A 25,220-nucleotide genomic window follows, 5' to 3' on the forward strand; every position below is an offset into this window, starting at 1 on the left:
ATTGCAAAGGCAAAGACAAATGCTTCCAGCCATCCATTGCACTAATGGATTGGTCATCAGCTGGCTGTCTATGTCCCGCATCAATATAGACCAAAGTACAGAGGGTTAGGCTATGCTATAGTGCACCTACCTGATGCATCAGAAGGTGCGAGGCCCTTGCTAAATTCTGTGCACAGACTTTGAGATCTATGCTTTAGACTGTATCTAAACCTGCTCCAACATGGACTGACATTCTGGCCTACTTTCAGCCGATGCGACTTGTCTGTCGCTGAACAGTCGCTTTTTATGTATTCAGCACCTATGTATAATGTTGTAAAAATGCTCTAGAAGCTAAAGTCGCAGAAATGTCACACATATTTGGCCTGCAACTTTCTGTGCGACAAATTCAGACAGGAAAAATCAGTATAAATCCTTAGAAAATTATCCCCCAGTGTCTCCATCTGCTGGCGGTATTGAATAAGCATTGCTGCACTGATGGGGTATGCATTAGACGAAAAAAAAGAAGAAAAAGAAGAATAATACGCCCAGAAAAGAGGCGAAAAGGAGAAAAACGTAAAAAAACGTGAAAAAAAAGTAAGAGGAAGAGAAGGGAAAAAAAGGTGGAAATGGGTTTAAAAGTGATTTCGGCGGAGAAATATATATATATATATATATATATATATATATATATATATATATATATATACGCGCACACACACACATATATATAAACGTATTCTCCGTTGAGATATTGCAGCCGCTGCTGTGTCCAGGCCCAGGAGCCTTAGCACTGTGCTGTGATGTCACTCAATACCACTGACATCACTAGGTGTAAACAACATCTCTCCTTTGCTGTGTATGTGACTATGGAGCTGTTTGGTGATGTCGTCTATTATGGCCTTCATAGAAGCAACAGGAGATTGTTGCATCCATCTAGAACCCTCAGAACTACAGTGCTATGATGTCACTCACTTCCACAGGCCTTGCAGAGTGTAAACAACAACAACCCAGCTTTGTTGTGTATGTAACCATAGGGATTGTGATGTCACCTAGAACCTTCACAGCAGCGACAGCTTTATGAGGAGCATCAGCACTGCTCTGCCTGAGCAGAACCATCACCGCCATAGGTTGTCAAATAACCCGGATTTAACCCACACAGGTAAGTCCAATGGGGTGCAGGCATGTCCTCTATGCTTACAGCTTCCCGTGGGTGTTGGTTTGATACCGTTTGGGGACAGCCAAGGAGGCATCTGCAGGCAACAAAGGTAGGTGTGTGCTTGTGTGTGTGTTTCCTATGCAGATCCTAAGCCCAGTGTCACATGCAAGTAGGAGGAGTAAGAAGGGTTCCTGGCAAATCCGGGTTATGGATTGCATTTAAAAAGGCCCCGTGGGAGTGCAATGGGCCCCTGTCTTGCTGCTTAGCAATAATGGTATGGGTTTAGGTTCTGCTGTGTGTACTGGTGGTTGACTGCCCCCCAGCCCAGAGTGTGCATGGAAAATTGTCTGGCAGCCTCCCTGACAGCAAGCAGTGATAGTGCCCATGAAGGGGACCTTGTTGGGCCCGCCCCTTTCACGGTTATCGCTTCTCGGCCTTTTGGCTAAGATCAAGTGTAGTATCTGCATTTGGTCTGGTCGGAAGGTGTCTGTGGTACCCCGCTTCTCGGCCTTGGGGGATTGTCTCTCCTTACGGAGGGACTTCACCCCCTTGCTGCTATTGGGGAGCGGGCTTAGTCCACAGACAACGGGTTGCGATCCCCCTGTCTCTGGGACCTTGTGTCTCAGAAGGCATTTTCGGTACGTTGAGCGTTACCTGTAGCTTCGGAAGCACCTAGGGTACCCCCGACCTCTGCCTTGGGTAAGGGTTACGCTTTTATAGCGGGATTCCGAGCCCCTGCTGCTATTGGGGAAGGGGCTTAGTCCCTGGGTGTGGAAGATGCCGTTCTCCTGGGCTTTCCCCTCTGGGGAAATGTCGATGCGAAATACCATCCGCATAGAGGTGTCGGAGAGCCATCGTCAGTTGAAGAACCTCCGCTTCATTGCGGAGGTGATTCTTCTTGACTACTTCCGCCTCAATAGGGAGGACATCCTGTGTCTAAATGACCAGGAAAGCCGTGGCCTGTATACCGTCACCTTCACGGCCACGGCGTGTTGCGATAACATCTATGCAACCTTGTCTGGTGCGGACCAGAGGGACGATCGACTCGACGGTCTTTCGTTCCAGTTCCTCTATGGTGAGGAACATATACCGTTGGTGGTGGCTATGCACAGCCCTCATGTGACCACGGAGGATATAGCCACTTTTCTTCGACGATACTGCGAAGAGGTGCGATTCGCAAACAAAATCTTGAACTCCGTGCGGTTCTGGAACGGCAAGAGGAAGTTCTGGGTCAAGCTCCGTAAGGATCCCGGTGGTATTGGGGGTCTTTGCCATCCGCCCCCAAATTTTGCCATCGGGAGAGTTCGGGGCTTCCTGTTCTATCCTCAAATGCCTATGTATTGCCGAAATTGCTTGAGGTTTGGCCACACCCAGGAGACCTGCGGCGCGGAGCGTGTGATTCGCTGCAATAGGTGTGGCCAAGAAGGTCACATAGCCTCAAGATGTAGCCATACGATAAGGTGCAACCTCTGCGGAGAGGAAAATCACGATTTTAATTCCTGTCCCCATAAAGCAAAAACTACGATGGGTGGGTCAAGGCTGGGCCCACCCAAAGAGGGGACAGGACAAAAGACGTCCTTTTTTAAGATGCCCAAACCCCAGATCGCAGGTACTGATGGGTCCAGGCCCAAGACCTCTGGTGCTCCATCGGGGGGCCCACCGGTGGTAGTGCTAGGGGGAGGCCATGGGGATTCCACGAAGCCCGGGCGGGTGATCGAGTTTACTGCCCGGGAAATTGAAAGACGTCGATCGACTTCCTACCTGGCTCAAGAGCCCGCCAAAACTTCTGAAGGGGGCTCACCTGTGGCGGGTGGCAGCCGACGGGCCTCGGTGGGGGCAGAGGTGGACCCAAAATTGCAGCATAAGCCAGGTACTGGCTTGGCCCAGGGTCGCCCTGCTCCGGACGAAGAGGCCCCGGTGAAAGCCCGCCGGAAGGGGAGCCAGGTGGCCAGGTCTGAGCCCGGTCCTGTTACTCCGCCTATACAGGACAGGGCCAAGAAGACAAGTGGCGCCAAACCAGGGTTTGCTGCCCCGCCAGCAGTGGACCCGGTGGGTAAAACTGGCCATCGTCGATCGATGGGGAAGTTGGAGCAACAGTCCTCAGCAACGCTTGCTGGGGAACAAGCGATGAAAACTTCCCAAGGTAGCGGCAAAGGTTCCGGAAAAGAGGCCTCACAGGCCCCTGTGCAGCAGTTCCAGTCGTCAAAAGATGAAAGAAGACGCAGATCCATCAGCCGGGGGCCAGAGATTACATCGAGTGAGAGCAACACAGAGGATATGGACAGCAGTGTGACATTTAAAAGACAAAGAGAAGAAGAAGAGGAAGACATTCAAAGGAAAGCGGCGTGCCGTAGTTCGGACGAGAGCGAGCTCAGGGTCGGGGCATCATCGATCTCAAGCTCCGACCCTCAGAACATCAAGGAGCTGATGACCCCGCAGGCGGGGGATGACGGTACGCAGCTTATTATTGACTTTGATTCTCCAAGCACGGACTCTCCATAAACTATGCCTATCCCTGTAAAAATTGCCTCCCTCAATGTGAGGTCCTTAAAGAGCCCTGATCGCAGGGCTGCTTTATTTTCTTATCTAGAGACATGTGACTTTGACCTTTGCCTGCTACAAGAATGTGGAATCCCTAGTAAAATGGACTATAAAGACTTAAAAGAAGACTGGAAGCTGGGCCCATCCATATGGTCCGGTGCAAATGACTGTCGTTCTGTGGGTGTTGGGCTGCTCTGCCGAGGCCAGTCCTTTTCTATTCATACAGTAACTGAGATTGTGCCTGGCAGAGCTCTTTTAATTCATCTATATTTTAATGGACTTTTAATTCGTGTTTTAAATGTGTATGCCCCTCCTGATAAACAGGAGCGGGCAGAACTATTTGAAATTTTACCACTGTTTTGTGTTGGGTCTTCCCCCCTGCTGGTGGGAGGTGATTTTAACTGCATACGTGATGGGGAACACCGGCAGGGTGGGGATATTAATCGTAAAGACCGCACTTCTTACCTGCTTAAAAATTTTATTGATGATTTTAATTTGAAAGATTGCTGGAAGGATCTCTTGCCGGAGGACCCGGGCGCCACATGGTCCAATGGAAGAGTGAGCTCCAGAATCGATTTTATTTTTTCCTCTAGAGCTTTTAAACCCCTGAAATGCACGCTCGAGCAGAATATCTTCTCTGATCATAAGCTCCTCTTGGTGGGCCTGGAGCTAGAGGGGGAGCAAAAAGCAAAAAGGGGCCTCTGGAGATTAAACACCACACTCCTAGAGGACCCTGAGATAAAAGAGGAGTTTGTGCGGACCTACCAATGCTGGCAATCACAAAGAAAACCCCACGAGCCTATGCTGCACTGGTGGGAGGGCACCAAATCTAAAATCAGATTTTTTTTTATCAAAGCAGGTAAGAAGAAGGCAAAAATGTAAAAACAGTGGTTTTATGTTCTTAACATGCGTTTAAATGTACTTTTTAAATTGAAAGAAGCTGGTATGGATGTAGAAAATGATATTTTAAACCTTAAAACTGAAATAAAACATGCCATAGAAAAGAAAGGGAAACAAATCATTTTTAACTCACATGTGCAGCACCTGGAGGAGGGCGAGAAATGTTCCCGTTTCTTTTTTAAAAAAGTGATGAATAGGAGGGATATCATCCAAAACCTTGAGGGTGAATCCACTCCAAAAGGCATGTTAGATGCAGTTTTTAACTTCTACCAGCTTCTTTTTAATAAGAAAGATCTTAATCCATCCTTTTTAGAACATGTTCTTAATTCCCTTGATTTTAAGCTAGATGTTTTAGACCAGGAGGTTTTATCCCGTGATCTTAACTTAGATGAACTTTTATTTGTTTTTAAAAGTTTTTCTAGTGGGAAGGCCCCTGGGGAAGATGGTTTACCCATCGAATTTTATTTAGCTTTTTGGGATATTTTAAAGGATGATATGGTTTTATTGTATAAAGAAACTTTTATTGTTAATGAACTTCCCCCTTCCTGGAGGAGGGGGATTGTATCATTACTTTTTAAAAAGGGTGAAAAGGATATGCTAAAAAATTGGCGCCCCATCACACTTTTAAATGTCGATTATAAAGTTTTAGCCAAGTTATTAGCTGTCCGTTTTAAACCTTTTATTCATAAATTAATTCACCCAAATCAGGTTTGTGGGGTACCTGGAAGGTCTATAGCTGAATCCCTAAATATTTTAAGAGATGTTTTATGGTATTTTAAGGATAGAAATCAAACTGTAGCAATTTTATCCTTAGACTTTGAAAAAGCCTTTGATAGGGTCTCCCATGAATACCTGTTTTTAGTTCTTAAAAAGATGGCAGTGCCTGAAACGATTTTAAGCCGAATCATGCTTTTATACCGATCCTGTTTTAGTCAAGTCTCTGTTAATGGCTTTTTAACCAGCGGTGTTCCTCTTTTATCAGGTGTCAAACAGGGCTGCCCCCTGTCCCCACTCCTTTTTATTTGCGCAATCGAACCACTGATGGCCCTCCTCAGAAAAGACCGGGTAGTAAGAGGCGTACCGATACCTGGTGGAGGAGGGACCCATCTAAAGGTGTTGGGGTACATGGATGATGTCACCATACTGTGCCCGGACTCTCCATCCATGAGGGGGGCATTGAGGAACACCAGCTATTTCTGCGAGGTCTCTGGTTTTAAGCTAAACACAGATAAATGTGACTGTTTTTATATTGGCTCCTGGGATTCATCCATCACCCCAGGAGTTACAATGCAACAGGATCAAATTAAAGTTTTAGGTATTGTTTTTAACCAGGTCAATGATGGGAGCCCTAACTGGGATTCAGCTATAGCTAAGATGGAGAAGAAGATTTTAATGTGGAATCTTAGAAACCTTACCATGGAGGGGAAGATTTTAATAATAAAGATGGTTTTACTCCCTATTATGCTATACATTGCCATGGTATTTCCTCCATCTATTTTATACATTAAAAAAGTAACTAGAATTGTTTTTACTTTTTTATGGGGTTCAAAAATGGAGAAATTAAAGCGTGATTTTATGTACAAAAGTAAAGATAATGGCGGGAAAGATGTTCCTAACCTTTTTACTTTCTTTTACATAAAGTATTTCTGTTTCTGTTTTAAAATTATTAAATCCGATGGCATTTTTAGCTGCTTTTTAAGGTACGCTGCGGGCATGGTTTTTAAAAGATGGTTGCGCATCCCTCTGAACGCTCCGGTGCTTCTGTGTCCCCCAAAACATTATGTGGTGTTGGAAAAGACAGTCAGGCTCCTAGGTCTCCAAGATTTGGAGCCTGACATACTGGGGGACCAGAGAAAGGTATCAAAGGTCCTCAGGCGGAGTGAGGTTACCCTGGCAGTGTCCAATTTCACACAGGCAAGATCCAAAAAGGTATGGCGGAACGTGTACGGGAAGTTTCTGGCGAATGTACACAGGGATCTTGCCTGGGCAATCGTCCACCAGTGCCTCCCTACTCGTGAGTTCCAGCACAGGCGAGGACTGGTGGCGAGAGCCAAGTGCCCGAGAGATGGCTGCGGAGTGGACGAAACGGTGCTGCACATATTTTGGAACTGCCCTTTTGCACGGGAGCTTTGGAGGAAGGTAGGCCCACTTTTGAAGTGGGCCTGCGGCCTAAAAGATTTTAATCACGAATGTGTCTTTTACGGTCTTTTTAACTGCCCCAATTTTAAACAGCAGATGATCTGCTGGATGATTATTAATTGTTTTAAAAATGCCATCTGGAAAGTTAGGAACATCTTACTTTTTAAACATGATTTTATTGATGTTAAAAACTGTATAAAGCTGGCCCTGAGTGAGATGTACATCTATTACCTAAGAGACAAGAAACAGTTGGGGGCCAGCGAGGCAGCATCCATGTGGTGTCTGCCTCTATGGAACGAAATAACAATATAATCAGTTTTTATGACATTTGTATAATGTTTTATCCTGCCATTTTTATTTTTTCTCCTTTTATTACTGGTTTTATTATTTGTATTTTAAAACTTTTGTGAACCTTTTATTATTTTGCATTTTAAATTTTGTATGGTTTCTTATTTATTCAATAAAATTTTGTTGAAACCTTATCTGTTCTTATCAGTTTAATATCTGATACGTCCCCTATCTGGGGACCATATATTAAATGGATTTTTGAGAACGGGGGCCGATTTCGAAGCTTGCTTCCGTCGCCCTATGCATTGACCCGATATGGCAGTATCTTCGGGTACAGTGCACCACCCCCTTACAGGGTTAAAAAGAAAGATTCCTACTTTCATTGCTACCTGCTTGCTGGCTAGCCAGCTAGCCAGCCCTGTGGGCCTTGCTGCTGCTGCTGCTGCTGCAGCCAAAAAACAAAAGGTGGTGCTGCTGCTGCTTCTGCTGCTTCTGCTTGTGTCTGGCCGCTGTTGGAGCGTCCAGGCACAGGACTTCTGCTGCTGCTGACTAAATGGCCTCCTTAATTGGATCATTTGAGTAGTCAGCACACCTGTGCAGGTAGGGCATGACATGATAGGCAGCTGCCTTGATAGCGGGTGGGTGCTGAATGTTCCTAATTGACAAAATAAGATTAATGCTTATGAAGAAATATAAAATCTCATCCCTTCCCCAATATCGCGCCACACCCCTACCCCTTAATTCCCTGGTTGAACTTGATGGACATATGTCTTTTTTCGACCGTACTAACTATGTAACTATGTAACATAACATGGGGGGGTCTCCTGGCTGTTCACACAGGTGTGTCATTGCTGTACATTGACCATGCATTGCTTCTGTGGTATTGCAAAGGCAAAGACAAATGCTTCCAGCCATCCATTGCACTAATGGATTGGTCATCAGCTGGCTGTCTATGTCCCGCATCAATATAGACCAAAGTACAGAGGGTTAGGCTATGCTATAGTGCACCTACCTGATGCATCAGAAGGTGCGAGGCCCTTGCTAAATTCTGTGCACAGACTTTGAGATCTATGCTTTAGACTGTATCTAAACCTGCTCCAACATGGACTGACATTCTGGCCTACTTTCAGCCGATGCGACTTGTCTGTCGCTGAACAGTCGCTTTTTATGTATTCAGCACCTATGTATAATGTTGTAAAAATGCTCTAGAAGCTAAAGTCGCAGAAATGTCACACATATTTGGCCTGCAACTTTCTGTGCGACAAATTCAGACAGGAAAAATCAGTATAAATCCTTAGAAAATTATCCCCCAGTGTCTCCATCTGCTGGCGGTATTGAATAAGCATTGCTGCACTGATGGGGTATGCATTAGACGAAAAAAAAGAAGAAAAAGAAGAATAATACGCCCAGAAAAGAGGCGAAAAGGAGAAAAACGTAAAAAACCGTGAAAAAAAAGTAAGAGGAAGAGAAGGGAAAAAAAGGTGGAAATGGGTTTAAAAGTGATTTCGGCGGAGAAATATATATATATATATATATATATATATATATATATATATATATATATACGCGCACACACACACATATATATAAACGTATTCTCCGTTGAGATATTGCAGCCGCTGCTGTGTCCAGGCCCAGGAGCCTTAGCACTGTGCTGTGATGTCACTCAATACCACTGACATCACTAGGTGTAAACAACATCTCTCCTTTGCTGTGTATGTGACTATGGAGCTGTTTGGTGATGTCGTCTATTATGGCCTTCATAGAAGCAACAGGAGATTGTTGCATCCATCTAGAACCCTCAGAACTACAGTGCTATGATGTCACTCACTTCCACAGGCCTTGCAGAGTGTAAACAACAACAACCCAGCTTTGTTGTGTATGTAACCATAGGGATTGTGATGTCACCTAGAACCTTCACAGCAGCGACAGCTTTATGAGGAGCATCAGCACTGCTCTGCCTGAGCAGAACCATCACCGCCATAGGTTGTCAAATAACCCGGATTTAACCCACACAGGTAAGTCCAATGGGGTGCAGGCATGTCCTCTATGCTTACAGCTTCCCGTGGGTGTTGGTTTGATACCGTTTGGGGACAGCCAAGGAGGCATCTGCAGGCAACAAAGGTAGGTGTGTGCTTGTGTGTGTGTTTCCTATGCAGATCCTAAGCCCAGTGTCACATGCAAGTAGGAGGAGTAAGAAGGGTTCCTGGCAAATCCGGGTTATGGATTGCATTTAAAAAGGCCCCGTGGGAGTGCAATGGGCCCCTGTCTTGCTGCTTAGCAATAATGGTATGGGTTTAGGTTCTGCTGTGTGTACTGGTGGTTGACTGCCCCCCAGCCCAGAGTGTGCATGGAAAATTGTCTGGCAGCCTCCCTGACAGCAAGCAGTGATAGTGCCCATGAAGGGGACCTTGTTGGGCCCGCCCCTTTCACGGTTATCGCTTCTCGGCCTTTTGGCTAAGATCAAGTGTAGTATCTGTTCTTATCAGTTTAATATCTGATACGTCCCCTATCTGGGGACCATATATTAAATGGATTTTTGAGAACGGGGGCCGATTTCGAAGCTTGCTTCCGTCGCCCTATGCATTGACCCGATATGGCAGTATCTTCGGGTACAGTGCACCACCCCCTTACAGGGTTAAAAAGAAAGATTCCTACTTTCATTGCTACCTGCTTGCTGGCTAGCCAGCTAGCCAGCCCTGTGGGCCTTGCTGCTGCTGCTGCTGCTGCTGCAGCCAAAAAACAAAAGGTGGTGCTGCTGCTGCTTCTGCTGCTTCTGCTTGTGTCTGGCCGCTGTTGGAGCGTCCAGGCACAGGACTTCTGCTGCTGCTGACTAAATGGCCTCCTTAATTGGATCATTTGAGTAGCCAGCACACCTGTGCAGGTAGGGCATGACATGATAGGCAGCTGCCTTGATAGCGGGTGGGTGCTGAATGTTCCTAATTGACAAAATAAGATTAATGCTTATGAAGAAATATAAAATCTCATCCCTTCCCCAATATCGCGCCACACCCCTACCCCTTAATTCCCTGGTTGAACTTGATGGACATATGTCTTTTTTCGACCGTACTAACTATGTAACTATGTAACATAACATGGGGGGGTCTCCTGGCTGTTCACACAGGTGTGTCATTGCTGTACATTGACCATGCATTGCTTCTGTGGTATTGCAAAGGCAAAGACAAATGCTTCCAGCCATCCATTGCACTAATGGATTGGTCATCAGCTGGCTGTCTATGTCCCGCATCAATATAGACCAAAGTACAGAGGGTTAGGCTATGCTATAGTGCACCTACCTGATGCATCAGAAGGTGCGAGGCCCTTGCTAAATTCTGTGCACAGACTTTGAGATCTATGCTTTAGACTGTATCTAAACCTGCTCCAACATGGACTGACATTCTGGCCTACTTTCAGCCGATGCGACTTGTCTGTCGCTGAACAGTCGCTTTTTATGTATTCAGCACCTATGTATAATGTTGTAAAAATGCTCTAGAAGCTAAAGTCGCAGAAATGTCACACATATTTGGCCTGCAACTTTCTGTGCGACAAATTCAGACAGGAAAAATCAGTATAAATCCTTAGAAAATTATCCCCCAGTGTCTCCATCTGCTGGCGGTATTGAATAAGCATTGCTGCACTGATGGGGTATGCATTAGACGAAAAAAAAGAAGAAAAAGAAGAATAATACGCCCAGAAAAGAGGCGAAAAGGAGAAAAACGTAAAAAAACGTGAAAAAAAAGTAAGAGGAAGAGAAGGGAAAAAAAGGTGGAAATGGGTTTAAAAGTGATTTCGGCGGAGAAATATATATATATATATATATATATATATATATATATATATATATACGCGCACACACACACATATATATAAACGTATTCTCCGTTGAGATATTGCAGCCGCTGCTGTGTCCAGGCCCAGGAGCCTTAGCACTGTGCTGTGATGTCACTCAATACCACTGACATCACTAGGTGTAAACAACATCTCTCCTTTGCTGTGTATGTGACTATGGAGCTGTTTGGTGATGTCGTCTATTATGGCCTTCATAGAAGCAACAGGAGATTGTTGCATCCATCTAGAACCCTCAGAACTACAGTGCTATGATGTCACTCACTTCCACAGGCCTTGCAGAGTGTAAACAACAACAACCCAGCTTTGTTGTGTATGTAACCATAGGGATTGTGATGTCACCTAGAACCTTCACAGCAGCGACAGCTTTATGAGGAGCATCAGCACTGCTCTGCCTGAGCAGAACCATCACCGCCATAGGTTGTCAAATAACCCGGATTTAACCCACACAGGTAAGTCCAATGGGGTGCAGGCATGTCCTCTATGCTTACAGCTTCCCGTGGGTGTTGGTTTGATACCGTTTGGGGACAGCCAAGGAGGCATCTGCAGGCAACAAAGGTAGGTGTGTGCTTGTGTGTGTGTTTCCTATGCAGATCCTAAGCCCAGTGTCACATGCAAGTAGGAGGAGTAAGAAGGGTTCCTGGCAAATCCGGGTTATGGATTGCATTTAAAAAGGCCCCGTGGGAGTGCAATGGGCCCCTGTCTTGCTGCTTAGCAATAATGGTATGGGTTTAGGTTCTGCTGTGTGTACTGGTGGTTGACTGCCCCCCAGCCCAGAGTGTGCATGGAAAATTGTCTGGCAGCCTCCCTGACAGCAAGCAGTGATAGTGCCCATGAAGGGGACCTTGTTGGGCCCGCCCCTTTCACGGTTATCGCTTCTCGGCCTTTTGGCTAAGATCAAGTGTAGTATCTGTTCTTATCAGTTTAATATCTGATACGTCCCCTATCTGGGGACCATATATTAAATGGATTTTTGAGAACGGGGGCCGATTTCGAAGCTTGCTTCCGTCGCCCTATGCATTGACCCGATATGGCAGTATCTTCGGGTACAGTGCACCACCCCCTTACAGGGTTAAAAAGAAAGATTCCTACTTTCATTGCTACCTGCTTGCTGGCTAGCCAGCTAGCCAGCCCTGTGGCCTTGCTGCTGCTGCTGCTGCTGCTGCTGCAGCCAAAAAACAAAAGGTGGTGCTGCTGCTGCTTCTGCTGCTTCTGCTTGTGTCTGGCCGCTGTTGGAGCGTCCAGGCACAGGACTTCTGCTGCTGCTGACTAAATGGCCTCCTTAATTGGATCATTTGAGTAGCCAGCACACCTGTGCAGGTAGGGCATGACATGATAGGCAGCTGCCTTGATAGCGGGTGGGTGCTGAATGTTCCTAATTGACAAAATAAGATTAATGCTTATGAAGAAATATAAAATCTCATCCCTTCCCCAATATCGCGCCACACCCCTACCCCTTAATTCCCTGGTTGAACTTGATGGACATATGTCTTTTTTCGACCGTACTAACTATGTAACTATGTAACATAACATGGGGGGGTCTCCTGGCTGTTCACACAGGTGTGTCATTGCTGTACATTGACCATGCATTGCTTCTGTGGTATTGCAAAGGCAAAGACAAATGCTTCCAGCCATCCATTGCACTAATGGATTGGTCATCAGCTGGCTGTCTATGTCCCGCATCAATATAGACCAAAGTACAGAGGGTTAGGCTATGCTATAGTGCACCTACCTGATGCATCAGAAGGTGCGAGGCCCTTGCTAAATTCTGTGCACAGACTTTGAGATCTATGCTTTAGACTGTATCTAAACCTGCTCCAACATGGACTGACATTCTGGCCTACTTTCAGCCGATGCGACTTGTCTGTCGCTGAACAGTCGCTTTTTATGTATTCAGCACCTATGTATAATGTTGTAAAAATGCTCTAGAAGCTAAAGTCGCAGAAATGTCACACATATTTGGCCTGCAACTTTCTGTGCGACAAATTCAGACAGGAAAAATCAGTATAAATCCTTAGAAAATTATCCCCCAGTGTCTCCATCTGCTGGCGGTATTGAATAAGCATTGCTGCACTGATGGGGTATGCATTAGACGAAAAAAAAGAAGAAAAAGAAGAATAATACGCCCAGAAAAGAGGCGAAAAGGAGAAAAACGTAAAAAAACGTGAAAAAAAAGTAAGAGGAAGAGAAGGGAAAAAAAGGTGGAAATGGGTTTAAAAGTGATTTCGGCGGAGAATATATATATATATATATATATATATATATATATATATATATATATACGCGCACACACACACATATATATAAACGTATTCTCCGTTGAGATATTGCAGCCGCTGCTGTGTCCAGGCCCAGGAGCCTTAGCACTGTGCTGTGATGTCACTCAATACCACTGACATCACTAGGTGTAAACAACATCTCTCCTTTGCTGTGTATGTGACTATGGAGCTGTTTGGTGATGTCGTCTATTATGGCCTTCATAGAAGCAACAGGAGATTGTTGCATCCATCTAGAACCCTCAGAACTACAGTGCTATGATGTCACTCACTTCCACAGGCCTTGCAGAGTGTAAACAACAACAACCCAGCTTTGTTGTGTATGTAACCATAGGGATTGTGATGTCACCTAGAACCTTCACAGCAGCGACAGCTTTATGAGGAGCATCAGCACTGCTCTGCCTGAGCAGAACCATCACCGCCATAGGTTGTCAAATAACCCGGATTTAACCCACACAGGTAAGTCCAATGGGGTGCAGGCATGTCCTCTATGCTTACAGCTTCCCGTGGGTGTTGGTTTGATACCGTTTGGGGACAGCCAAGGAGGCATCTGCAGGCAACAAAGGTAGGTGTGTGCTTGTGTGTGTGTTTCCTATGCAGATCCTAAGCCCAGTGTCACATGCAAGTAGGAGGAGTAAGAAGGGTTCCTGGCAAATCCGGGTTATGGATTGCATTTAAAAAGGCCCCGTGGGAGTGCAATGGGCCCCTGTCTTGCTGCTTAGCAATAATGGTATGGGTTTAGGTTCTGCTGTGTGTACTGGTGGTTGACTGCCCCCCAGCCCAGAGTGTGCATGGAAAATTGTCTGGCAGCCTCCCTGACAGCAAGCAGTGATAGTGCCCATGAAGGGGACCTTGTTGGGCCCGCCCCTTTCACGGTTATCGCTTCTCGGCCTTTTGGCTAAGATCAAGTGTAGTATCTGTTCTTATCAGTTTAATATCTGATACGTCCCCTATCTGGGGACCATATATTAAATGGATTTTTGAGAACGGGGGCCGATTTCGAAGCTTGCTTCCGTCGCCCTATGCATTGACCCGATATGGCAGTATCTTCGGGTACAGTGCACCACCCCCTTACAGGGTTAAAAAGAAAGATTCCTACTTTCATTGCTACCTGCTTGCTGGCTAGCCAGCTAGCCAGCCCTGTGGGCGCTGCTGCTGCTGCTGCTGCTGCTGCAGCCAAAAAACAAAAGGTGGTGCTGCTGCTGCTTCTGCTGCTTCTGCTTGTGTCTGGCCGCTGTTGGAGCGTCCAGGCACAGGACTTCTGCTGCTGCTGACTAAATGGCCTCCTTAATTGGATCATTTGAGTAGCCAGCACACCTGTGCAGGTAGGGCATGACATGATAGGCAGCTGCCTTGATAGCGGGTGGGTGCTGAATGTTCCTAATTGACAAAATAAGATTAATGCTTATGAAGAAATATAAAATCTCATCCCTTCCCCAATATCGCGCCACACCCCTACCCCTTAATTCCCTGGTTGAACTTGATGGACATATGTCTTTTTTCGACCGTACTAACTATGTAACTATGTAACATAACATGGGGGGGTCTCCTGGCTGTTCACACAGGTGTGTCATTGCTGTACATTGACCATGCATTGCTTCTGTGGTATTGCAAAGGCAAAGACAAATGCTTCCAGCCATCCATTGCACTAATGGATTGGTCATCAGCTGGCTGTCTATGTCCCGCATCAATATAGACCAAAGTACAGAGGGTTAGGCTATGCTATAGTGCACCTACCTGATGCATCAGAAGGTGCGAGGCCCTTGCTAAATTCTGTGCACAGACTTTGAGATCTATGCTTTAGACTGTATCTAAACCTGCTCCAACATGGACTGACATTCTGGCCTACTTTCAGCCGATGCGACTTGTCTGTCGCTGAACAGTCGCTTTTTATGTATTCAGCACCTATGTATAATGTTGTAAAAATGCTCTAGAAGCTAAAGTCGCAGAAATGTCACACATATTTGGCCTGCAACTTTCTGTGCGACAAATTCAGACAGGAAAAATCAGTATAAATCCTTAGAAAATTATCCCCCAGTGTCTCCATCTGCTGGCGGTATTGAATAAGCATTGCTGCACTGATGGGGTATGCATTAGACGAAAAAAAAGAAGAAAAAGAAGAATAATACGCCCAGAAAAGAGGCGAAAAGGAGAAAAACGTAAAAAAACGTGAAAAAAAAGTAAGAGGAAGAGAAGGGAAAAAAAGGTGGAAATGGGTTTAAAAGTGATTTCGGCGGAGAAATATATATATATATATATATATATATATATATATATATATATATATACGCGCACACACACACATATATATAAACGTATTCTCCGTTGAGATATTGCAGCCGCTGCTGTGTCCAGGCCCAGGAGCCTTAGCACTGTGCTGTGATGTCACTCAATACCACTGACATCACTAGGTGTAAACAACATCTCTCCTTTGCTGTGTATGTGACTATGGAGCTGTTTGGTGATGTCGTCTATTATGGCCTTCATAGAAGCAACAGGAGATTGTTGCATCCATCTAGAACCCTCAGAACTACAGTGCTATGATGTCACTCACTTCCACAGGCCTTGCAGAGTGTAAACAACAACAACCCAGCTTTGTTGTGTATGTAACCATAGGGATTGTGATGTCACCTAGAACCTTCACAGCAGCGACAGCTTTATGAGGAGCATCAGCACTGCTCTGCCTGAGCAGAACCATCACCGCCATAGGTTGTCAAATAACCCGGATTTAACCCACACAGGTAAGTCCAATGGGGTGCAGGCATGTCCTCTATGCTTACAGCTTCCCGTGGGTGTTGGTTTGATACCGTTTGGGGACAGCCAAGGAGGCATCTGCAGGCAACAAAGGTAGGTGTGTGCTTGTGTGTGTGTTTCCTATGCAGATCCTAAGCCCAGTGTCACATGCAAGTAGGAGGAGTAAGAAGGGTTCCTGGCAAATCCGGGTTATGGATTGCATTTAAAAAGGCCCCGTGGGAGTGCAATGGGCCCCTGTCTTGCTGCTTAGCAATAATGGTATGGGTTTAGGTTCTGCTGTGTGTACTGGTGGTTGACTGCCCCCCAGCCCAGAGTGTGCATGGAAAATTGTCTGGCAGCCTCCCTGACAGCAAGCAGTGATAGTGCCCATGAAGGGGACCTTGTTGGGCCCGCCCCTTTCACGGTTATCGCTTCTCGGCCTTTTGGCTAAGATCAAGTGTAGTATCTGTTCTTATCAGTTTAATATCTGATACGTCCCCTATCTGGGGACCATATATTAAATGGATTTTTGAGAACGGGGGCCGATTTCGAAGCTTGCTTCCGTCGCCCTATGCATTGACCCGATATGGCAGTATCTTCGGGTACAGTGCACCACCCCCTTACAGGGTTAAAAAGAAAGATTCCTACTTTCATTGCTACCTGCTTGCTGGCTAGCCAGCTAGCCAGCCCTGTGGGCCTTGCTGCTGCTGCTGCTGCTGCTGCAGCCAAAAAACAAAAGGTGGTGCTGCTGCTGCTTCTGCTGCTTCTGCTTGTGTCTGGCCGCTGTTGGAGCGTCCAGGCACAGGACTTCTGCTGCTGCTGACTAAATGGCCTCCTTAATTGGATCATTTGAGTAGCCAGCACACCTGTGCAGGTAGGGCATGACATGATAGGCAGCTGCCTTGATAGCGGGTGGGTGCTGAATGTTCCTAATTGACAAAATAAGATTAATGCTTATGAAGAAATATAAAATCTCATCCCTTCCCCAATATCGCGCCACACCCCTACCCCTTAATTCCCTGGTTGAACTTGATGGACATATGTCTTTTTTCGACCGTACTAACTATGTAACTATGTAACATAACATGGGGGGGTCTCCTGGCTGTTCACACAGGTGTGTCATTGCTGTACATTGACCATGCATTGCTTCTGTGGTATTGCAAAGGCAAAGACAAATGCTTCCAGCCATCCATTGCACTAATGGATTGGTCATCAGCTGGCTGTCTATGTCCCGCATCAATATAGACCAAAGTACAGAGGGTTAGGCTATGCTATAGTGCACCTACCTGATGCATCAGAAGGTGCGAGGCCCTTGCTAAATTCTGTGCACAGACTTTGAGATCTATGCTTTAGACTGTATCTAAACCTGCTCCAACATGGACTGACATTCTGGCCTACTTTCAGCCGATGCGACTTGTCTGTCGCTGAACAGTCGCTTTTTATGTATTCAGCACCTATGTATAATGTTGTAAAAATGCTCTAGAAGCTAAAGTCGCAGAAATGTCACACATATTTGGCCTGCAACTTTCTGTGCGACAAATTCAGACAGGAAAAATCAGTATAAATCCTTAGAAAATTATCCCCCAGTGTCTCCATCTGCTGGCGGTATTGAATAAGCATTGCTGCACTGATGGGGTATGCATTAGACGAAAAAAAAGAAGAAAAAGAAGAATAATACGCCCAGAAAAGAGGCGAAAAGGAGAAAAACGTAAAAAAACGTGAAAAAAAAGTAAGAGGAAGAGAAGGGAAAAAAAGGTGGAAATGGGTTTAAAAGTGATTTCGGCGGAGAATATATATATATATATATATATATATATATATATATATATATATATACGCGCACACACACACATATATATAAACGTATTCTCCGTTGAGATATTGCAGCCGCTGCTGTGTCCAGGCCCAGGAGCCTTAGCACTGTGCTGTGATGTCACTCAATACCACTGACATCACTAGGTGTAAACAACATCTCTCCTTTGCTGTGTATGTGACTATGGAGCTGTTTGGTGATGTCGTCTATTATGGCCTTCATAGAAGCAACAGGAGATTGTTGCATCCATCTAGAACCCTCAGAACTACAGTGCTATGATGTCACTCACTTCCACAGGCCTTGCAGAGTGTAAACAACAACAACCCAGCTTTGTTGTGTATGTAACCATAGGGATTGTGATGTCACCTAGAACCTTCACAGCAGCGACAGCTTTATGAGGAGCATCAGCACTGCTCTGCCTGAGCAGAACCATCACCGCCATAGGTTGTCAAATAACCCGGATTTAACCCACACAGGTAAGTCCAATGGGGTGCAGGCATGTCCTCTATGCTTACAGCTTCCCGTGGGTGTTGGTTTGATACCGTTTGGGGACAGCCAAGGAGGCATCTGCAGGCAACAAAGGTAGGTGTGTGCTTGTGTGTGTGTTTCCTATGCAGATCCTAAGCCCAGTGTCACATGCAAGTAGGAGGAGTAAGAAGGGTTCCTGGCAAATCCGGGTTATGGATTGCATTTAAAAAGGCCCCGTGGGAGTGCAATGGGCCCCTGTCTTGCTGCTTAGCAATAATGGTATGGGTTTAGGTTCTGCTGTGTGTACTGGTGGTTGACTGCCCCCCAGCCCAGAGTGTGCATGGAAAATTGTCTGGCAGCCTCCCTGACAGCAAGCAGTGATAGTGCCCATGAAGGGGACCTTGTTGGGCCCGCCCCTTTCACGGTTATCGCTTCTCGGCCTTTTGGCTAAGATCAAGTGTAGTATCTGTTCTTATCAGTTTAATATCTGATACGTCCCCTATCTGGGGACCATATATTAAATGGATTTTTGAGAACGGGGGCCGATTTCGAAGCTTGCTTCCGTCGCCCTATGCATTGACCCGATATGGCAGTATCTTCGGGTACAGTGCACCACCCCCTTACAGGGTTAAAAAGAAAGATTCCTACTTTCATTGCTACCTGCTTGCTGGCTAGCCAGCTAGCCAGCCCTGTGGGCCTCTGCTGCTGCTGCTGCTGCTGCTGCAGCCAAAAAACAAAAGGTGGTGCTGCTGCTGCTTCTGCTGCTTCTGCTTGTGTCTGGCCGCTGTTGGAGCGTCCAGGCACAGGACTTCTGCTGCTGCTGACTAAATGGCCTCCTTAATTGGATCATTTGAGTAGCCAGCACACCTGTGCAGGTAGGGCATGACATGATAGGCAGCTGCCTTGATAGCGGGTGGGTGCTGAATGTTCCTAATTGACAAAATAAGATTAATGCTTATGAAGAAATATAAAATCTCATCCCTTCCCCAATATCGCGCCACACCCCTACCCCTTAATTCCCTGGTTGAACTTGATGGACATATGTCTTTTTTCGACCGTACTAACTATGTAACTATGTAACATAACATGGGGGGGTCTCCTGGCTGTTCACACAGGTGTGTCATTGCTGTACATTGACCATGCATTGCTTCTGTGGTATTGCAAAGGCAAAGACAAATGCTTCCAGCCATCCATTGCACTAATGGATTGGTCATCAGCTGGCTGTCTATGTCCCGCATCAATATAGACCAAAGTACAGAGGGTTAGGCTATGCTATAGTGCACCTACCTGATGCATCAGAAGGTGCGAGGCCCTTGCTAAATTCTGTGCACAGACTTTGAGATCTATGCTTTAGACTGTATCTAAACCTGCTCCAACATGGACTGACATTCTGGCCTACTTTCAGCCGATGCGACTTGTCTGTCGCTGAACAGTCGCTTTTTATGTATTCAGCACCTATGTATAATGTTGTAAAAATGCTCTAGAAGCTAAAGTCGCAGAAATGTCACACATATTTGGCCTGCAACTTTCTGTGCGACAAATTCAGACAGGAAAAATCAGTATAAATCCTTAGAAAATTATCCCCCAGTGTCTCCATCTGCTGGCGGTATTGAATAAGCATTGCTGCACTGATGGGGTATGCATTAGACGAAAAAAAAGAAGAAAAAGAAGAATAATACGCCCAGAAAAGAGGCGAAAAGGAGAAAAACGTAAAAAAACGTGAAAAAAAAGTAAGAGGAAGAGAAGGGAAAAAAAGGTGGAAATGGGTTTAAAAGTGATTTCGGCGGAGAATATATATATATATATATATATATATATATATATATATATATATATACGCGCACACACACACATATATATAAACGTATTCTCCGTTGAGATATTGCAGCCGCTGCTGTGTCCAGGCCCAGGAGCCTTAGCACTGTGCTGTGATGTCACTCAATACCACTGACATCACTAGGTGTAAACAACATCTCTCCTTTGCTGTGTATGTGACTATGGAGCTGTTTGGTGATGTCGTCTATTATGGCCTTCATAGAAGCAACAGGAGATTGTTGCATCCATCTAGAACCCTCAGAACTACAGTGCTATGATGTCACTCACTTCCACAGGCCTTGCAGAGTGTAAACAACAACAACCCAGCTTTGTTGTGTATGTAACCATAGGGATTGTGATGTCACCTAGAACCTTCACAGCAGCGACAGCTTTATGAGGAGCATCAGCACTGCTCTGCCTGAGCAGAACCATCACCGCCATAGGTTGTCAAATAACCCGGATTTAACCCACACAGGTAAGTCCAATGGGGTGCAGGCATGTCCTCTATGCTTACAGCTTCCCGTGGGTGTTGGTTTGATACCGTTTGGGGACAGCCAAGGAGGCATCTGCAGGCAACAAAGGTAGGTGTGTGCTTGTGTGTGTGTTTCCTATGCAGATCCTAAGCCCAGTGTCACATGCAAGTAGGAGGAGAAGAAGGGTTCCTGGCAAATCCGGGTTATGGATTGCATTTAAAAAGGCCCCGTGGGAGTGCAATGGGCCCCTGTCTTGCTGCTTAGCAATAATGGTATGGGTTTAGGTTCTGCTGTGTGTACTGGTGGTTGACTGCCCCCCAGCCCAGAGTGTGCATGGAAAATTGTCTGGCAGCCTCCCTGACAGCAAGCAGTGATAGTGCCCATGAAGGGGACCTTGTTGGGCCCGCCCCTTTCACGGTTATCGCTTCTCGGCCTTTTGGCTAAGATCAAGTGTAGTATCTGTTCTTATCAGTTTAATATCTGATACGTCCCCTATCTGGGGACCATATATTAAATGGATTTTTGAGAACGGGGGCCGATTTCGAAGCTTGCTTCCGTCGCCCTATGCATTGACCCGATATGGCAGTATCTTCGGGTACAGTGCACCACCCCCTTACAGGGTTAAAAAGAAAGATTCCTACTTTCATTGCTACCTGCTTGCTGGCTAGCCAGCTAGCCAGCCCTGTGGGCCTTGCTGCTGCTGCTGCTGCTGCTGCAGCCAAAAAACAAAAGGTGGTGCTGCTGCTGCTTCTGCTGCTTCTGCTTGTGTCTGGCCGCTGTTGGAGCGTCCAGGCACAGGACTTCTGCTGCTGCTGACTAAATGGCCTCCTTAATTGGATCATTTGAGTAGCCAGCACACCTGTGCAGGTAGGGCATGACATGATAGGCAGCTGCCTTGATAGCGGGTGGGTGCTGAATGTTCCTAATTGACAAAATAAGATTAATGCTTATGAAGAAATATAAAATCTCATCCCTTCCCCAATATCGCGCCACACCCCTACCCCTTAATTCCCTGGTTGAACTTGATGGACATATGTCTTTTTTCGACCGTACTAACTATGTAACTATGTAACATAACATGGGGGGGTCTCCTGGCTGTTCACACAGGTGTGTCATTGCTGTACATTGACCATGCATTGCTTCTGTGGTATTGCAAAGGCAAAGACAAATGCTTCCAGCCATCCATTGCACTAATGGATTGGTCATCAGCTGGCTGTCTATGTCCCGCATCAATATAGACCAAAGTACAGAGGGTTAGGCTATGCTATAGTGCACCTACCTGATGCATCAGAAGGTGCGAGGCCCTTGCTAAATTCTGTGCACAGACTTTGAGATCTATGCTTTAGACTGTATCTAAACCTGCTCCAACATGGACTGACATTCTGGCCTACTTTCAGCCGATGCGACTTGTCTGTCGCTGAACAGTCGCTTTTTATGTATTCAGCACCTATGTATAATGTTGTAAAAATGCTCTAGAAGCTAAAGTCGCAGAAATGTCACACATATTTGGCCTGCAACTTTCTGTGCGACAAATTCAGACAGGAAAAATCAGTATAAATCCTTAGAAAATTATCCCCCAGTGTCTCCATCTGCTGGCGGTATTGAATAAGCATTGCTGCACTGATGGGGTATGCATTAGACGAAAAAAAAGAAGAAAAAGAAGAATAATACGCCCAGAAAAGAGGCGAAAAGGAGAAAAACGTAAAAAAACGTGAAAAAAAAGTAAGAGGAAGAGAAGGGAAAAAAAGGTGGAAATGGGTTTAAAAGTGATTTCGGCGGAGAATATATATATATATATATATATATATATATATATATATATATATATACGCGCACACACACACATATATATAAACGTATTCTCCGTTGAGATATTGCAGCCGCTGCTGTGTCCAGGCCCAGGAGCCTTAGCACTGTGCTGTGATGTCACTCAATACCACTGACATCACTAGGTGTAAACAACATCTCTCCTTTGCTGTGTATGTGACTATGGAGCTGTTTGGTGATGTCGTCTATTATGGCCTTCATAGAAGCAACAGGAGATTGTTGCATCCATCTAGAACCCTCAGAACTACAGTGCTATGATGTCACTCACTTCCACAGGCCTTGCAGAGTGTAAACAACAACAACCCAGCTTTGTTGTGTATGTAACCATAGGGATTGTGATGTCACCTAGAACCTTCACAGCAGCGACAGCTTTATGAGGAGCATCAGCACTGCTCTGCCTGAGCAGAACCATCACCGCCATAGGTTGTCAAATAACCCGGATTTAACCCACACAGGTAAGTCCAATGGGGTGCAGGCATGTCCTCTATGCTTACAGCTTCCCGTGGGTGTTGGTTTGATACCGTTTGGGGACAGCCAAGGAGGCATCTGCAGGCAACAAAGGTAGGTGTGTGCTTGTGTGTGTGTTTCCTATGCAGATCCTAAGCCCAGTGTCACATGCAAGTAGGAGGAGTAAGAAGGGTTCCTGGCAAATCCGGGTTATGGATTGCATTTAAAAAGGCCCCGTGGGAGTGCAATGGGCCCCTGTCTTGCTGCTTAGCAATAATGGTATGGGTTTAGGTTCTGCTGTGTGTACTGGTGGTTGACTGCCCCCCAGCCCAGAGTGTGCATGGAAAATTGTCTGGCAGCCTCCCTGACAGCAAGCAGTGATAGTGCCCATGAAGGGGACCTTGTTGGGCCCGCCCCTTTCACGGTTATCGCTTCTCGGCCTTTTGGCTAAGATCAAGTGTAGTATCTGTTCTTATCAGTTTAATATCTGATACGTCCCCTATCTGGGGACCATATATTAAATGGATTTTTGAGAACGGGGGCCGATTTCGAAGCTTGCTTCCGTCGCCCTATGCATTGACCCGATATGGCAGTATCTTCGGGTACAGTGCACCACCCCCTTACAGGGTTAAAAAGAAAGATTCCTACTTTCATTGCTACCTGCTTGCTGGCTAGCCAGCTAGCCAGCCCTGTGGGCCTTGCTGCTGCTGCTGCTGCTGCTGCAGCCAAAAAACAAAAGGTGGTGCTGCTGCTGCTTCTGCTGCTTCTGCTTGTGTCTGGCCGCTGTTGGAGCGTCCAGGCACAGGACTTCTGCTGCTGCTGACTAAATGGCCTCCTTAATTGGATCATTTGAGTAGCCAGCACACCTGTGCAGGTAGGGCATGACATGATAGGCAGCTGCCTTGATAGCGGGTGGGTGCTGAATGTTCCTAATTGACAAAATAAGATTAATGCTTATGAAGAAATATAAAATCTCATCCCTTCCCCAATATCGCGCCACACCCCTACCCCTTAATTCCCTGGTTGAACTTGATGGACATATGTCTTTTTTCGACCGTACTAACTATGTAACTATGTAACATAACATGGGGGGGTCTCCTGGCTGTTCACACAGGTGTGTCATTGCTGTACATTGACCATGCATTGCTTCTGTGGTATTGCAAAGGCAAAGACAAATGCTTCCAGCCATCCATTGCACTAATGGATTGGTCATCAGCTGGCTGTCTATGTCCCGCATCAATATAGACCAAAGTACAGAGGGTTAGGCTATGCTATAGTGCACCTACCTGATGCATCAGAAGGTGCGAGGCCCTTGCTAAATTCTGTGCACAGACTTTGAGATCTATGCTTTAGACTGTATCTAAACCTGCTCCAACATGGACTGACATTCTGGCCTACTTTCAGCCGATGCGACTTGTCTGTCGCTGAACAGTCGCTTTTTATGTATTCAGCACCTATGTATAATGTTGTAAAAATGCTCTAGAAGCTAAAGTCGCAGAAATGTCACACATATTTGGCCTGCAACTTTCTGTGCGACAAATTCAGACAGGAAAAATCAGTATAAATCCTTAGAAAATTATCCCCCAGTGTCTCCATCTGCTGGCGGTATTGAATAAGCATTGCTGCACTGATGGGGTATGCATTAGACGAAAAAAAAGAAGAAAAAGAAGAATAATACGCCCAGAAAAGAGGCGAAAAGGAGAAAAACGTAAAAAAACGTGAAAAAAAAGTAAGAGGAAGAGAAGGGAAAAAAAGGTGGAAATGGGTTTAAAAGTGATTTCGGCGGAGAAATATATATATATATATATATATATATATATATATATATATATATACGCGCACACACACACATATATATAAACGTATTCTCCGTTGAGATATTGCAGCCGCTGCTGTGTCCAGGCCCAGGAGCCTTAGCACTGTGCTGTGATGTCACTCAATACCACTGACATCACTAGGTGTAAACAACATCTCTCCTTTGCTGTGTATGTGACTATGGAGCTGTTTGGTGATGTCGTCTATTATGGCCTTCATAGAAGCAACAGGAGATTGTTGCATCCATCTAGAACCCTCAGAACTACAGTGCTATGATGTCACTCACTTCCACAGGCCTTGCAGAGTGTAAACAACAACAACCCAGCTTTGTTGTGTATGTAACCATAGGGATTGTGATGTCACCTAGAACCTTCACAGCAGCGACAGCTTTATGAGGAGCATCAGCACTGCTCTGCCTGAGCAGAACCATCACCGCCATAGGTTGTCAAATAACCCGGATTTAACCCACACAGGTAAGTCCAATGGGGTGCAGGCATGTCCTCTATGCTTACAGCTTCCCGTGGGTGTTGGTTTGATACCGTTTGGGGACAGCCAAGGAGGCATCTGCAGGCAACAAAGGTAGGTGTGTGCTTGTGTGTGTGTTTCCTATGCAGATCCTAAGCCCAGTGTCACATGCAAGTAGGAGGAGTAAGAAGGGTTCCTGGCAAATCCGGGTTATGGATTGCATTTAAAAAGGCCCCGTG

The 25,220-nt window shown here is 45.8% G+C and overlaps 8 non-coding genes and 1 pseudogene across 8 annotated transcripts; all 9 read left to right on the forward strand.

Annotated features, from left to right (window-relative positions):
* The first annotated feature begins 1,557 nt into the window (after positions 1–1,557).
* Positions 1,558–1,775, forward strand: LOC130307823 (U2 spliceosomal RNA; annotated as a pseudogene).
* Positions 1,776–7,164: 5,389 nt separating this feature from the next.
* LOC130307797 (U2 spliceosomal RNA) lies at positions 7,165–7,350 on the forward strand. Its single transcript, XR_008856956.1, has one exon. It is a non-coding gene; the product is annotated as a U2 spliceosomal RNA (small nuclear RNA).
* Positions 7,351–9,440: 2,090 nt separating this feature from the next.
* LOC130307653 (U2 spliceosomal RNA) lies at positions 9,441–9,631 on the forward strand. The gene has a single exon (XR_008856815.1). It is a non-coding gene; the product is annotated as a U2 spliceosomal RNA (small nuclear RNA).
* Positions 9,632–11,720: 2,089 nt separating this feature from the next.
* Positions 11,721–11,911, forward strand: LOC130307654 (U2 spliceosomal RNA). Its single transcript, XR_008856816.1, has one exon. It is a non-coding gene; the product is annotated as a U2 spliceosomal RNA (small nuclear RNA).
* Positions 11,912–14,003: 2,092 nt separating this feature from the next.
* On the forward strand, positions 14,004–14,194 carry LOC130307655 (U2 spliceosomal RNA). The gene has a single exon (XR_008856817.1). It is a non-coding gene; the product is annotated as a U2 spliceosomal RNA (small nuclear RNA).
* Positions 14,195–16,285: 2,091 nt separating this feature from the next.
* LOC130307656 (U2 spliceosomal RNA) lies at positions 16,286–16,476 on the forward strand. Its single transcript, XR_008856818.1, has one exon. It is a non-coding gene; the product is annotated as a U2 spliceosomal RNA (small nuclear RNA).
* A 2,090-nt stretch (positions 16,477–18,566) lies between these two features.
* LOC130307657 (U2 spliceosomal RNA) lies at positions 18,567–18,757 on the forward strand. The gene has a single exon (XR_008856819.1). It is a non-coding gene; the product is annotated as a U2 spliceosomal RNA (small nuclear RNA).
* A 2,090-nt stretch (positions 18,758–20,847) lies between these two features.
* LOC130307659 (U2 spliceosomal RNA) lies at positions 20,848–21,038 on the forward strand. The gene has a single exon (XR_008856820.1). It is a non-coding gene; the product is annotated as a U2 spliceosomal RNA (small nuclear RNA).
* A 2,090-nt stretch (positions 21,039–23,128) lies between these two features.
* On the forward strand, positions 23,129–23,319 carry LOC130307660 (U2 spliceosomal RNA). The gene has a single exon (XR_008856821.1). It is a non-coding gene; the product is annotated as a U2 spliceosomal RNA (small nuclear RNA).
* The last annotated feature ends 1,901 nt before the right edge of the window (positions 23,320–25,220 follow it).

Source organism: Hyla sarda, unplaced genomic scaffold (assembly GCF_029499605.1).
Source record: "Hyla sarda isolate aHylSar1 unplaced genomic scaffold, aHylSar1.hap1 scaffold_144, whole genome shotgun sequence".
Lineage (NCBI taxonomy): Eukaryota > Metazoa > Chordata > Amphibia > Anura > Hylidae > Hyla > Hyla sarda.